Genomic DNA, 14790 nt, shown 5'->3' with positions numbered 1-14790 from the left:
TACGGAAGGCTGGTGAGGAACGGCTTAGAACTTCAGGTGCGTTCTTAAAGGCACACTGCCTTTGTTAAACACAGTTCAACTCACCATCTCAGATCTGTTCGGCGCCTGGTTTGAGTAGCTTTTGAAGAAATTAATTCATTAAAAAAAGTCCAACTCACCTGAGCAAGCAGTCAGGCTGTTGCATGGGGACAAATTTCCAAGTGAAGGAATGGTCTTATCCGATATAAAGGCCTGGTAGGATGAAACATGGTTTAATACGCAGCACGGAGCAAGAACCTTCTGTTGTGCTGCACCATGCACCACTCTGGAGCTCTCTTCCCTTCTCTGTCAGACACTGCACCTCTCTCAGCTCTTTCAAACAACAGTTAAACACTTTCTTTTTCACACAATATTACACCAACCCGGCCTAATGTCTTTTCCATTCCATTTCTACACGTACTCCTCTCCCTTAAAGTGTGTATGATTGGTGTGAACAGTACATGTGGTGATTTTTGTCCGTATGATACATTGTTTTAGGTAGGTTGTACATTTAATTGTTCTATTTTTCATATGTTTTTTGTGTAAAGGGCCTAGAGCCATATGTTAGGCACTTACAAATGTCCAGTTATTATTCTTATTATTATTATTATTATTATTATTATTATTATTATTATTATTATTATTATTATTATTATTATTAATATTATTATTATTATTGTTTTTAAAGTTATTGAGACATCCCAGTGCACTAAGGGATTTATAGAGCAAATCGAGAAAATTCATTATTGAACGCAGCTATGCGCTTCGTTCAATAATGAATTTTCTCGATTCCCAGCAAACACACAACGTAAATACGACGTTGCGAAAATGTGAATTTTTCGTGTCATTAGCAACGTTGCGAACTTTACGTGAAATTTACGTTGAGCCAACCAAAAAACGCAACGTAAAACCAACGTTGTGTCATTGTGAGATTTTGGTGTTCTTTCGACGTTGTAATACAACGTAAAATTTACGTGAATTTCACGTTGCATTTTGGTGTCTTACAAATGTTGCGAAGATTACGTGAAATTTACGTGGATCCAACCAAAAAACACAACGTGAAAGCAACGTTGCGTTACAGTTGTGTTTTTTTGTTTTTTACACGTTGGTACATAACGTAAATTTCACGTGGATTCCACCTTAAAAAGCAACGTAAAATCGACGTTGTATTATTGTGATTTTCTGGTGTTCGAACAACGTTGGTATACTCACGTGATTTTCACGTGAAATTCACGTGATTTAAAAACAAAAGTTAGTTTGATACAACAAACGTTCCTACAACGTAGTTTCAATGTAAACACACAACGTTGGGGTTTGATTGATCGCCAACGTGCCCTCAACGTGAAATCCACAACGAATCCTACGTCAGTCATTACCAATTTTTCACCTGCACGGTTTCGTATCGTTTATCAAAGAAATGTACCTTTGAAAATTACGTAAGGTGAACAGATTTTCAAATACAGGAGATAGATATGTGCGAAACTATCACCGAATAACAAATGACTCAGTCAGACGTTATGAAATTAAGCGCCGATGTACCGCGCAATGTATTTAATTGCTTTGGCGTTCCAAATGCGTCCGGTTACATTTTCTGGCATCATTAATGCATCAACGAGAATTGAAAAGTAATGCTAAAAATATAATTGTGTACGTTTAAAGTTGATCTACTGTGCTCATCAGACCTCTTGTTGTATTTTGTAAATTGGCGAGAGGGGGGCAGAATACATGAACATATATAATCTCTGTGATTGTCTATACGTGCGTGCGTGCGTGTGTGTGTGTGTGTGTGTGTGTGTGTGTGTGTGTGTGTGTGTGTGTGTGTGTGTGTGTGTGTGTGTGTGATTACACGTGTTAGTGTGTGTGTGTGTGTGTGTGTGTACACGTGTTAGTGTGTGGGTGTGTGTGTGTGTGTGACATCAGTTTGTGTATGTGGGTTCAAGTGTGAATTACACCTGAAAAAGCAGGAAGGGAGCAGAATACATGTTATGAACTCCGTTATTTATTGTTTGAAATGTTATAACCTGGGAGAAGTCACCCTCGCACCCCGTCCTTAGTTTCTCTTGACCTACCTTTGAAGTATTCTTGAGGACATGACTAGACTACCCGATTGCGCCCATTGCACGGCATAAGAGAGCGCCGTTCCACCCGGCCGATTCCGCTATAGACGTCACGCGTCCAAGGGAGGTGATTTTCGAGCCAGCTGCATTGACTCGGCCAAGAACGCAAACTTTCTTCGATTAAAGGCATTGTAGCATGTCTAAAATCATGGGACTTGTGTTATCAAGCTTTTAAAATCACCAAGTAACTTTTAAGAATAGTTTCAGTTACATGCGAACTCATTCTGCTGAACGGATTTTGAGAGCCAGTACCCAACAGCCTTTAAATGCACCTCTTTCCTTTTTATATTTAGTCAAGTTTTGACTAAATATTTTAACATCGAGGGGGAATCGAAACGAGGGTCGTGGTGTATGTGCGTGTGTGCGTGCGTGTGTGTGTGTGTGTGTGTAGAGCGATTCAGACTAAACTACTGGACCGATCTTTATGAAATTTGACATGAGAGTTCCTGGGTATGAAATCCCCGAACGTTTTTTTCATTTTTTTGATAAATGTCTTTGATGACGTCATATCCGGCTTTTCGTGAAAGTTGAGGCGGCACTGTCACGCCCTCATTTTTCAACCAAATTGGTTGAAATTTTGGTCAAGTAATCTTCGACGAAGCCCGGACTTCGGTATTGCATTTCAGCTTGGTGGCTTAAAAATTAATTAATGACTTTGGTCATTAAAAATCTGAAAATTGTAAAAAAAAATAAAAATTTATAAAACGATCCAAATTTACGTTTATCTTATTCTCCATCATTTGCTGATTCCAAAAACATATAAATATGTTATATTCGGATTAAAAACAAGCTCTGAAAATTAAATATATAAAAATTATTATCAATTTTTTTTTCGAAATCAATTTAAAAACACTTTCATCTTATTCCTTGTCGGTTCCTGATTCCAAAAATATATAGATATGATATGTTTGGATTAAAAACACGCTCAGAAAGTTAAAACGAAGAGAGGTACAGAAAAGCGTGCTGTCCTTCTTAGCGCAACGAATACCCCGCTCTTCTTGTCAATTCCACGGGCACTGCCTTTGCCACGGGCGGTGGAGTGACGATGCTACGAGTATACGGTCTTGCTGCGTTGCGTTGCGTTCAGTTTCATTCTGTGAGTTCGACAGCTACTTGACTAAATATTGTATTTTCGCCTTACGCGACTTGTTATATTTAGTCAAGTTTTGACTAAATATTTTAACATCGAGGGGGAATCGAAACGAGGGTCGTGGTGTATGTGCGTGTGTGTGTGCGTGTGTGTGTGTGTGTGTGTGTGTGTGTGTGTGTCTGTGTCTGTGTGTGTGTGTGTAGAGCGATTCAGACTAAACTACTGGACCGATCTTTATGAAATTTGACATGAGAGTTCCTGGGTATGAAATCCCCATACGTTTTTTTCATTTTTTTGATAAATGTCTTTGATGACGTCATATCCGGCTTTTCGTGAAAGTTGAGGCGGCACTGTCACGCCCTCATTTTTCAACCAAATTGGTTGAAATTTTGGTCAAGTAATCTTCGACGAAGCCCGGACTTCGGTATTGCATTTCAGCTTGGTGGCTTAAAAATTAATTAATGACTTTGGTCATTAAAAATCTGAAAATTTAAAAAAAAATTAAAATTTATAAAACGATCCAAATTTACGTTTATCTTATTTTCCATCATTTGCTGATTCCAAAAACATATAAATATGTTATATTCGGATTAAAAACAAGCTCTGAAAATTAAATATATAAAAATTATTATCAAAATTAAATTGTTCAAATCAATTTAAAAACACTTTCATCTTATTCCTTGTCGGTTCCTGATTCCAAAAACATATAGATATGATATGTTTGGATTAAAAACACGCTCAGAAAGTTAAAACAAAGAGAGGTACAGAAAAGCGTGCTATCCTTCTTAGCGCAACTACTACCCCGCTCTTCTTGTCAATTTCACTGCCTTTGCCATGAGCGGTGGACTGACGATGCTACGAGTATACGGTCTTGCTGAAAAATGGCATTGCCTTCAGTTTCATTAGAACTGTGAGTTCGACAGCTACTTGACTAAATATTGTATTTTCGCCTTACGCGACTTGTTTCATGTTCTTTTATGGTTTGCCGATTTTGTTAACATTTTTGCATTCATAATGAAGATTTTATGGTGACTGTACAGAAATGTACGTCCTCTAGTTTCTAACCTTCCAAAAATTGGGGCTGGGGGTCGGGGGAGAGAGAGAGAGAGAGAGAGAGAGAGAGAGAGAGAGAGAGAGAGAGAGAGATAGACAGACAGACAGACAGACAGAGAGACAGACAGACAGAGAGACAGACAGACAGACAGACAGACAGACAGAGACAGAGAGGGAGAGAGAGAGAGATAGAGAGAGACAGAGAGGGAGACAGAGGGGAGAGAGGGAGACAGAGAGAGACAGAGAGAGACAACGTCGAAACTTTGTCAATCATTTCGGTTTTTTCACCTGCATTTTTAGTTTCGTAATATTCTATTCAATTAATGTTCGGTCAAACATAGAGGTTCACTAATTGTGTAAGACGAAAAGAGTATAACATAAATGCATATTGTTTCAAGGAATTTGCTGAGTTAAATGGATTTGCGAGTGCGAAACTTTCCCTCCCAAAAAAAGACGCGTTACTAACCGACAGTGTTCTCCGGTGATGGCCACGGTCGACTTTGTGTATCCCAAATTTGGTTTTCAACTTTGATGAACACTTTCAGGACTAAAATATTCATCGTAATCAACTCGAAGGTAAGTTGTTTTCAGTTGTTCCACATGAGACGTTATCACTTATTGTACTCCATGTACACATGCACAGATTACTTGATTGTCGAGACCATGATTGGAAACGGACCGGCCAAAGATGGCGGGTCTTTCCAATAGTCACAATGTCAGCCCTAACTCAGTTCAAGGGATACACATTCTTTTAGACTCAACTTTTGAAGTCAGTATAGCGAAACAATGGGTCACAAGCAGTGGAACACAAAGGAAAAACACGTTTCACATAGACGGACGCAACCTTTAGAAAGCTGTTTAATCAGACTAGCTCAGTGCATGAGACTGAAAGCGGGGGCGGCCATTGATATCTCAAGTACTTAATTGGGCATTTTACGATCTTGAGGGAGGACGATGTATCCAGACAAGCTGCTTCAAGTTCAAGTGAATCTGCCCAGCGGACAGTGGTATGAGGAGAATTCAGAACTTGACACATTGGCTCATTACATACTTGACTGTCTTTTGTCGACCTGTTCTGTTACTCACTCAAGTAGGCAGCCGAGATACCCTGCCGGTGTCACGATTTCAATCTTTCGCCTGTGTACATATTTCCCCCTCGACATATACTCAAGACTGAAATGTTGTTTCCTGGTAAAATTAAGAAGTGAAATTATTTAAGGACGAAAAGCATGTCAGTTTCTTGCATGTGAAGAAAATTGGTGGTAAAATTTAATAGATTTCAACCCCAAAATCTAATTCTTCGAAAACGTGTACTGAGTGGTTACGTCCCTTGAGTAAGAAGGAAACATTTTAGGATGAATCAAATTTCTAAGTTAAATAAAACAAATTGGTTGGACAAATTTGACCCCATGAATGTAAGGTACACAAGGTCGCTCATCAGTACTATCGTAGGGTGTTTTTTTGTTCAGTGTAGAGTTTATACTAGTTCAACGAGGCCGAGAAGCGAAATATCAACACGGCGAAAGATGAAAACGTCACACCGGGGGAGAGAGCGAGACAAAGAGGAGCTATCGGGTGGAGAATGGGGAGGTGATTCGGGGAGGGGGGTGGATTAAAGATGAACGTATCAAATTGTTATTTGTAAGGAGGAGAGAGTGAGACAAAGAGGAGCTATCGGGTGGAGAATGGGGGAGGGGATTCGGGAGGGGGGATTATAATGTGTGTGTGTGTGTGTGTGTGTGGTGTGTGTGTGTGTGTGGGCGGCAGGTTGGGACGGCATTTTATCAACGAACGTACGAAATAACAAAACAAAATAAAGAAAGAACAAACAAACAAAAATTAAAACCTGACACATGCAGGTTTGTGTAGTCATTCGTTAGACTGATTTTAACCTGTCTTAGACGACTACCCATAGTCTTTTCACATTCACTGATTCAATCAATCAATCAATATGAGGCTTATATCGCGCGTATTCCGTGGGTACAGTTCTAAGCGCAGGGATTTATTTATTTATTTTTGTATTTTTATTTTGTACAATTTATATCGCGCACATATTCAAGGCGCAGGGATTTTTTATCTATGCCGTGTGAGATGGAATTTTTTTTACAAAATACATCACGCATTCACATCGGCCAGCAGATCGCAGCCATTTCGGCGCATATCCTACTTTTCACGGCCTATTATTCCAAGTCACACGGGTATTTTGGTGGACATTTTTATCTATGCCAATACAATTTTGCCAGGAAAGACCCTTTTGTCAATCGTGGGATCTTTAACGTGCACACCCCATTCAAGTAATGACACACTCGGACTGTGTGTGTGTGTGTGTGTGTGTGGGTGTGTGTGGGTGTGTGTGCTACCTGACGGATTTTGATGAACATTGGTTTACATATTCTTGAGAGCATTCGCTTGTGTGGCTGTTCTCCGATATTTGATAGCGTTATTTGATGTCATATTTTCCCGTTTGTAAAAGTTGAGCCCGCACTGTCAGAGAGAAGAACACATGAATATAATATGTAGAAATCGCAAACCCGGCCAGAAGGCAGACACGGACAAAATGTAGGATGCTGATACATGTAAAATATGTGTCTGATGCGAGTATAGGCTTACTACATGTATGTTTACAAAAATCGTGAATAATATCTAGCCGAGATGAATCGCAACCTTTGTACCTCTCCCTTTATTTAAGATTTTTTCCCATTCTTCTTCGTGTTAGTTGGACGGTATTCTTTCTTTTTATATTTAGTCAAGTTTTGACTAAATATTTTAACATCGAGGGGGAATCGAAACGAGGGTCGTGGTGTATGTGCGTGTGTGTGTCTGTGTGTGTGTGTGTGTGTGTGTGTGTGTGTGTGTGTGTGTAGAGCGATTCAGACTAAACTACTGGACCGATCTTTATGAAATTTGACATGAGAGTTCCTGGGTATGAAATCCCCGAACGTTTTTTTCATTTTTTTGATAAATGTCTTTGATGACGTCATATCCGGCTTTTCGTGAAAGTTGAGGCGGCACTGTCACGCCCTCATTTTTCAACCAAATTGGTTGAAATTTTGGTCAAGTAATCTTCGACGAAGCCCGAACTTCGGTATTGCATTTCAGCTTGGTGGCTTAAAAATTAATTAATGACTTTGGTCATTAAAAATCGGAAAATTGTAAAAATAAATAAAAATTTATAAAACGATCCAAATTTACGTTTATCTTATTCTCCATCATTTGCTGATTCCAAAAACATATAAATATGTTATATTCGGATTAAAAACAAGCTCTGAAAATTAAATATATAAAAATTATTATCAAAATTAAATTGTCCAAATCAATTTAAAAACACTTTCATCTTATTCCTTGTCGGTTCCTGATTCCAAAAACATATAGATATGATATGTTTGGATTAAAAACACGCTCAGAAAGTTAAAACAAAGAGAGGTACAGAAAAGCGTGCTATCCTTCTTAGCGCAACTACTACCCCGCTCTTCTTGTCAATTTCACTGCCTTTGCCATGAGCGGTGGCCTGACGATGCTACGAGTAAAATGGCATTGCGTTCAGTTTCATTCTGTGAGTTCGACAGCTACTTGACTAAATATTGTATTTTCGCCTTACGCGACTTGTTCTTTTTTCTTCCAGCCACAACACAGATAGCGTAATAGCGGCTGTTTTATTCATTCTTCTGTCTCGTTCCCTCATATTCGCATGTGATATTATGTCACTCCTTATGAGATTACACCCCCCAAACTTTGTTGCTAGACCTTTGTTAAGGAGAGAAGAGGCGAGGAAAACTGGTATGAAGTACAAGTCAAAAATCGCACCTTGATCTTACCTGACTCATTTACGGCACTTGGCAGTCTTTTGTCGGGCTTTTGTCGATCGTTTGTTCACTTGGATAATAAAATTACGGACATGCTCCCCCCTCCTCTAAACTTTGCCAAAATGGGTCCTCTTGAGACATCTCGCGTATGAGAACAAAAGAAAACCGAACGGGCAAATCATATGGACAACACATGTTGGATTTCTTTTTAGGGTACGCTCACCAGTAAAAAAAAAATGCAGCCAATGTTTTCTCGAAAAGTTGTGTTTGTGTGTGTTTGCGCGTGCGCAGGTTTTTTAATGTACTGTTTCGTTGAGAGGATCGTGGGTAGTGTTTTTCCTCTTCATTTTAAAATGTTCATTACAGACATATAAGACAAAATAAAGAAAAAGAGAGAAACATACAGCAAAAAACAAGTCGCGTAAGGCGAAAATACAACATTTAGTCAAGCTGTCGAACTCACAGAATGTCCATAGAGGGGGAATCGAGACGAGGGTCGTGATGTGTGTGTGTGTGTGTGTGTGTGTGTGTGTGTGTGTGTGTGTGTGTGTGTGTGTGTGTGTGTGTGTGTGTCTGTGTGTGTCTGTGTGTGTCTGTGTGTGTCTGTGCGTGTGTGTGTGTAGAGCGATTCAGACTAAACTGCTGGACCGATCTTTATGAAATTTTACATGAGAGTTCCTGGGAATGATATCCCCGGACATTTTTTTTCCTTTTTTCAATTAATACCTTTGATGACGTTATATCCGGCTTTTTGTAAAAGTTGAGGCGGCACTGTCACACCCTCATTTTTCAATCAAATTGATTGAAATTTTGGCCACGCAATCTTCGACAAAGGCCGGACTTCGGTATTGTATTTCAGCTTGGTGGCTTAAAAACTAATGAGTGAGTTTGGTCGTTAAAAATCGGAAACTTGTAATTAAAATTATATTTTTGATCAAACGTTCCAAAAACAATTCCATCTTATTCTGCGTCATTATCTGATTCAAAAAGCATATAAATATGTTATATTTGGATTAAAAACAAGCTCTGAAAATTAAAAATATAAAAATTATTATCAAAATCAAATTTCCGAAATCGATTTAAAAACAATTTCGTCTTATTCCTTGTCGGTTCCTGATTCAAAAAAACATATAGATATGATATGTTTGGATTAAAAACACGCTCACAAAGTTAAAACGAAAAATATAATATATGTATTCTTAAACGGATTTTTGTTTTGATGTACATTTTTCATTCAATTTTCTTTTCATGTTTGCTTGCTCTTCATTTAAACTGTACAATAGCCGCCATTTATATGTATTTTTCTAGAAAACTGTAAACACCACTATAAGCATTATGCTTGTGTTGTTTACTCTATATGCGTTTTTTATTTGTAAATAATGCACAAACGTTGAATAAAACAGTTTAAACCAAACGAAGAGAGGTACAGAAAAGCGTGCTATGCAGCACAGCGAAACCACTATTTTTCAATCAAATTGATTGAAATTTTGGCAAAGCAATTTTCGACGAAGGCCGGACTTTCAGCTTGATGGCTTAAAAACTAATTAATGACTTTGGTCATTAAAAATCGGAAACTTGTAATTAAAATTATTTTTTTATCAAACGATCCAAAAACATTTTCATCTTATTTTTCGTCATTTTCTGATTCCAAAAACGTATACATATGTTATATTTGGATTACAAACAAGCTCTAAACATTAAAAATATAAAAATTATGATTAAAATTAATTTTTCGAAATCGATCTAAAAACAATTTCATCGTATTCCCTGTCGATTCCTGATTCCAAAAACATATACATGTAGATATGATATGTTTGGATTAAAAACACGCTCAGAAAGTTAAAACGAAGAGAGGTACAGAAAAGCGTGCTATGCAACAGAGCGCAACCACTTCCGCGCTAAACAGGGTCGTTAATTTCACCGCCCTTTGTACGAGCGGCGGACTACGGTCATTGGGAAAAAATGCAGTGCGTTCAGTTTCATTCTGTGAGCTCCACAGCTTGACTAAATGTAGTAATTTCGCCTTACGCGACTTGTTCTTTTTCCCACACACTTTGGACACGTGCGAGTACCAGCAATAGAAAATTAACAAAACACCTTCCTCCCCCTCTTAGGTGAAATGAAAGCGGACGTTTTCAGCGTGCATTCCCTTGAATTGACTGAATGGTTAATCATGCTTCCGTGATCTTGGGAGTTGTGGGTTTTTTCTGTGACATTCACAAACATAAAAATGACAGAGTCCGACTAAAGGCTTACTGGAATTTACTGTTGAGTAATAAGTGTGTCCTCTTAGGACCATGCCAGTGCATGGGGGATATCTTGGATACAGGGCGGACAGGCTTGCAAGCAATATATAAATCTGACTGTTGACCGTCGTTGTAATTTCCCACTTTGTAGTTGTCAAGGTATTTTAACATGTGGGCTTTATATTTTATAAGCTTGAAAAAGAGCATTGTTAGTAATAACGCGCGCTATTTTTAGTTAAAAAAGGGATCAACTTGGAATGTGCACCCGACATTCCAATTTGTTTTCTCCTTTCTAATAATGGGTGAATTTGTTTTATTATAACTGAATTGCTTACAACCGAAATACCTACATGCCGAAATAACTGAAATAAAAGAATAAACAAATAGACGAATAGGGAAATGATACATAAATAAGTTCATAAATGAATGAGTTAATAAATGCGTTATGGCGAAATTTAGATAACAAATTAGGAACTTTAACATTAATTTCAAATTAACTAACCAAATAACAAAATCAATAGGTAAAGTGTTGTATGGGGACATGTAACAAAATGAGGAACTTGAAAACCACCATGTAGGTGTCCGACATTTACTGGTGTCTTGTTTGCAATGATTTCAATTTGGTTCCAACATTTTGTTGTCGTCGTCGTCGCTCTTGCTGTCTTTGTTGTAGTTGTTGTTATTTGGGGGTTAAACGGGAAAAGGGGCAGAAATATGTAATTGGACTATTGAACGATCGTTTTCGGACTTCAAGTACAACGCGGGGTAAAAGTACTTAATGGAAATCCATGAGCTATGAGTTTAATAGATAATCGTTATTTTGAGCAATTTCCATGTCTGAACATCCCACGGATATCCGCGTGCCACCCATCATTTCCTTTTACACGACAAAGTCGTGTCGTAACAATTCCCTTCCACCCTCCCCCTACCCCTCACTATACACTTGATAGTCCTCAACTTCGACCTACGGCGATAGGGGGATAATTGAGACAGCACTCTAAGTAGCTTTCCAGGTTACTGAAAGACTTTGATTTTGATCACAAGTTTTGGAAACTGTGAGCCCTTTTATCCTCAGGGAGACAGACTGTGTACAACGTGGGATTTAGAGCGGGTCAAAGTTGAATCAAACTTGCCACATTCATTTCTTGCCTCATGATTAGCATATGCATCGTTCACTGCTTACTGTTGTTGTTGTTTAGAAATCAGTGCGCGCGCGCGCAAGTTTGTATGTGTGTGTTCGTGCGTGAGTGTGTGAGTGTGAGTGTGTGTGTGTGTGTGTGGTGTCGGTGTGTGTGTGTGGTGTCAGTGTGTGTGTGGTGTGCCAGTGTGTTTGTTTGAGTTCGTGCCTGTGTGTGTGTTTGTGTGTGTGTGTGTGTGTGTGTGTGTGTGTGTGTGTGTGTGTGTGTGTGTGTGTTATAGTGTCAGTTATTCTTTCTTTTGTCCCGAATCCTTGCTTTCCAGAAACCTGTGATGTCATTCTTCCTTGAAAATTTCTTCCAAAACTTGGTTGTCCAACTTTTGTCCGAGAGATGAAGTCGGAACGGTGGTATGAGAAGAATTCAGAACTTGACACCTTGATGTCATCTGACTGATTGGCTAATTACACACTTGACTGTCTTTTGTCGACCTGGATCATAAAGTTGCCGACCATGTTGATTTACCCACCCCCTTATGAACGTGAGTCTACTTGAGACATCAGCGTAGCCAACACACACCAAACCCAAAGTCGGACCGTAACAAGTTTTCATTATTTTATGTCTGCCACCCCACTCCCTCCCCCTTTTAACCCCCTCCGCCCCCACCGCTTACCCCTTCTCAGTTCACAGTTAATTGTCTGCAGCCTCAACCCCCCGTGGGTAATAAATCACTCGACTATCGTCGCCTGCTTCTGATGACCGCTCTAAATAATTTGTCAGATAGCAGTGTGCAAAAGACACCGTTGAGTGTACATGTATTACCTTTCCTATATGCTTAGGACACGTGCCTTTTCAAGTCATTGTCAATTACAAAATGTAGGTCTTACAACACAGCCACTGATTTTCAGGTGACGGTATCAATGCCGGGTCCCTGCTCTGCGACAAAAAAAAGTGTTTGCATTAATCGGAAGAAACATACTGCATAAGCGTAATTTATGCAGAGGTATGATGTTCTTAAGTTGTGAGATTTTTTAATGATCACGATGCCTTCAGTGCTTACTAAATTCTTTTATTAGATTGATTTTTTTAATGAAGTTAGAATTCTGCTGCTCTGATTAGTGAAATATTCAAAAATGCTATCATGCTATTTTGGCACCGTCATGGCTTTGTAGACTTATAATATATCTGCGTAATTGATTTCAACTCTTAGAAATCAAAAGTATAACAAATTGTATTGTGTCTCCTCTTGTCGTTAAATAATCACAACAACTGTAAAACAAATTTGCTTTGATAAAGCTCCCGTTTTTCTCTCAGAATTTTGCTCATTTTTGATTTGTTTACATGCCCCAGACACAAAAACTACAAAACGATTCATAATAATTCCGTTCCATGCATTCCGTCTCCTCTCAATCTAAGATCCCCCCCCCCCCCCCCCCCCCCCCCCCCACAGTTTGTACAGGAGCGGGGCATTTAGGTGCCTTTGCAATTTTATGACCCGTCTGAAAGAAGTGATTGACTGGACACTGTCAAGTGCTCTTAAAGAAGCGATCAGATACGTGAGAATCACAGTGTGAAATTTGACAAGAGGTTGACGGAAGTCTGGCAACCAGATGTTAAAGGGAAAAAATAACTCACTGAAAAAGTGAGATCGCACGTGTCGGACAGATGAAGGTTGGAAAAAAAGGAACCTTCTTGGCATGGATAACACTGGAAATATAACGTGGAAAACTTGTAATTATAGGTGCTGGACTTTCAAATTCAACTTGATCGCACATGTCGCCCTTAATTGTCTCTCTCACTGCTTTCTTATTACCCTTGCAAGTTGAAACCACCCATCCCTCTCTTGCTTGATGGCAACTTTAAAGTTCTCCTTTTTCCCAACCGTTTTGTCCCAGCATATAACCACTTCATGTCCCTAATTGGCACTAGTTTCTGTGAGGACGTTAAGCTTAGGTTAACCAACCAACCAACCGTTTTGATACTACCCATGTATCATGTATGTTTCTGAACATTTTGTTTTTATTTGGTATTGCTTCATTTTGCTTTTTTTCATTTACAATGTATAATCTGTGAAAAAAAGGCCAAAACCAAATAACTTTTAGTTTCCGATGACAAAGAGTAGTGTATTTAACAAACAAAGTTTGATTGTAATGATTGCTTCCATTTTCTGTGCACCTCCCACCTCTACAACATGCATACACTTGATAGTCTTCAACTTCGACCTACGGCGATCGGTGGATAATTGAGACAGTACTAGCTCCGAGGAGCTTTCCAGGTTACCGAAAGACTTTGATTTTGATAACAATGTTGAAAAGGCTGTGAGCCCTTTTATCCTCAAGGAGAGAGACGGACACCGGCCCCTATAATTGGCTTTAATTGGAGCGTGTCAAAGTTCATTGCATCCTGATCAGCATATGAAACGTTTATCGCTTATTGTAGTTGTGTATAACTCATAGTAGTGGGAATAAGGTGACGCGCTAGTGTGAGTTTGTGTGTGAGTGTGTGTGTGTGTGTGTGTGGGATTCGTATATATATGGTGTCACTAATATCAATGTGCTGTCTTTGCTTTGTTTAGCGACCAGCATCAAAGAGGCGCATCGAGGACTGCCTGGGAGAAGAGGACCACCAGGACAAAGAATGAAATCGATTGAATATGCTGTGCTGTTGCCCTGCTAAGCTGCGTGCATTTTTAATTTCTCCGCAACATAATATGCATGTTTTTGTTATGAAATAAAATTGTTGATCGTATCTTGAGTTTATGGTGTTACATGTAATTATAGTCCTTATGATCTGTTACTGAGTGTGAAAGTTGGTGTGTGTGCGTGGATACATTTACCAAAACCTACATTCACTCTCAACGTTGCATTCACGTCGAAATCAAACCAAACCACAACCACAACCAAAAATTCACGTTGTGTCGACGTGTAATTCACGTCAATTTTATCAGGAAAAATGCACCAAAACACAACTTTTACGTTGTGTTAACGTAGAATTCACGTAATTTTTGAGCTAAATTTTGACCTAAAATTTACGTTCCATTCACGTGGACATTACGTAAAAATGCAACGCAATTTCAACCAAACCACAACCACAACCAAAAATTCACGTTGTGACAACGTAAAATTCACGTAATGTTTTTACGAACAATCCACCTCCACCAATAATTCACGTTGCATTCACGTTGGTGTCACGTAAAATGCAACGTTGTTTTCCAACGTTATTCCCACGTGATTTCGTCCATACAAATCTACGTAAAAAAACGTTGAAACGCAACGTAAACCCAACGTAACCCAACGTGAATATAACGTGAATACAACGTAAAATTGT

At 38.9% G+C, this 14790-nt stretch overlaps 1 long non-coding RNA gene across 1 annotated transcript; it reads left to right on the top strand.

Moving 5' to 3' along the window:
• Positions 1 to 4467: 4467 nt before the first annotated feature.
• On the top strand, positions 4468 to 14211 carry LOC138974228 (uncharacterized). Its single transcript, XR_011458348.1, has 2 exons — positions 4468 to 4854; positions 14039 to 14211. It is a non-coding gene; the product is annotated as an uncharacterized lncRNA (long non-coding RNA).
• Positions 14212 to 14790: the final 579 nt, after the last annotated feature.

This window comes from Littorina saxatilis, linkage group LG8, assembly GCF_037325665.1.
Source record: "Littorina saxatilis isolate snail1 linkage group LG8, US_GU_Lsax_2.0, whole genome shotgun sequence".
NCBI classification, from domain to species: Eukaryota; Metazoa; Mollusca; class Gastropoda; order Littorinimorpha; family Littorinidae; genus Littorina; species Littorina saxatilis.
This window is presented reverse-complemented; position numbering and strand designations above follow the sequence as displayed.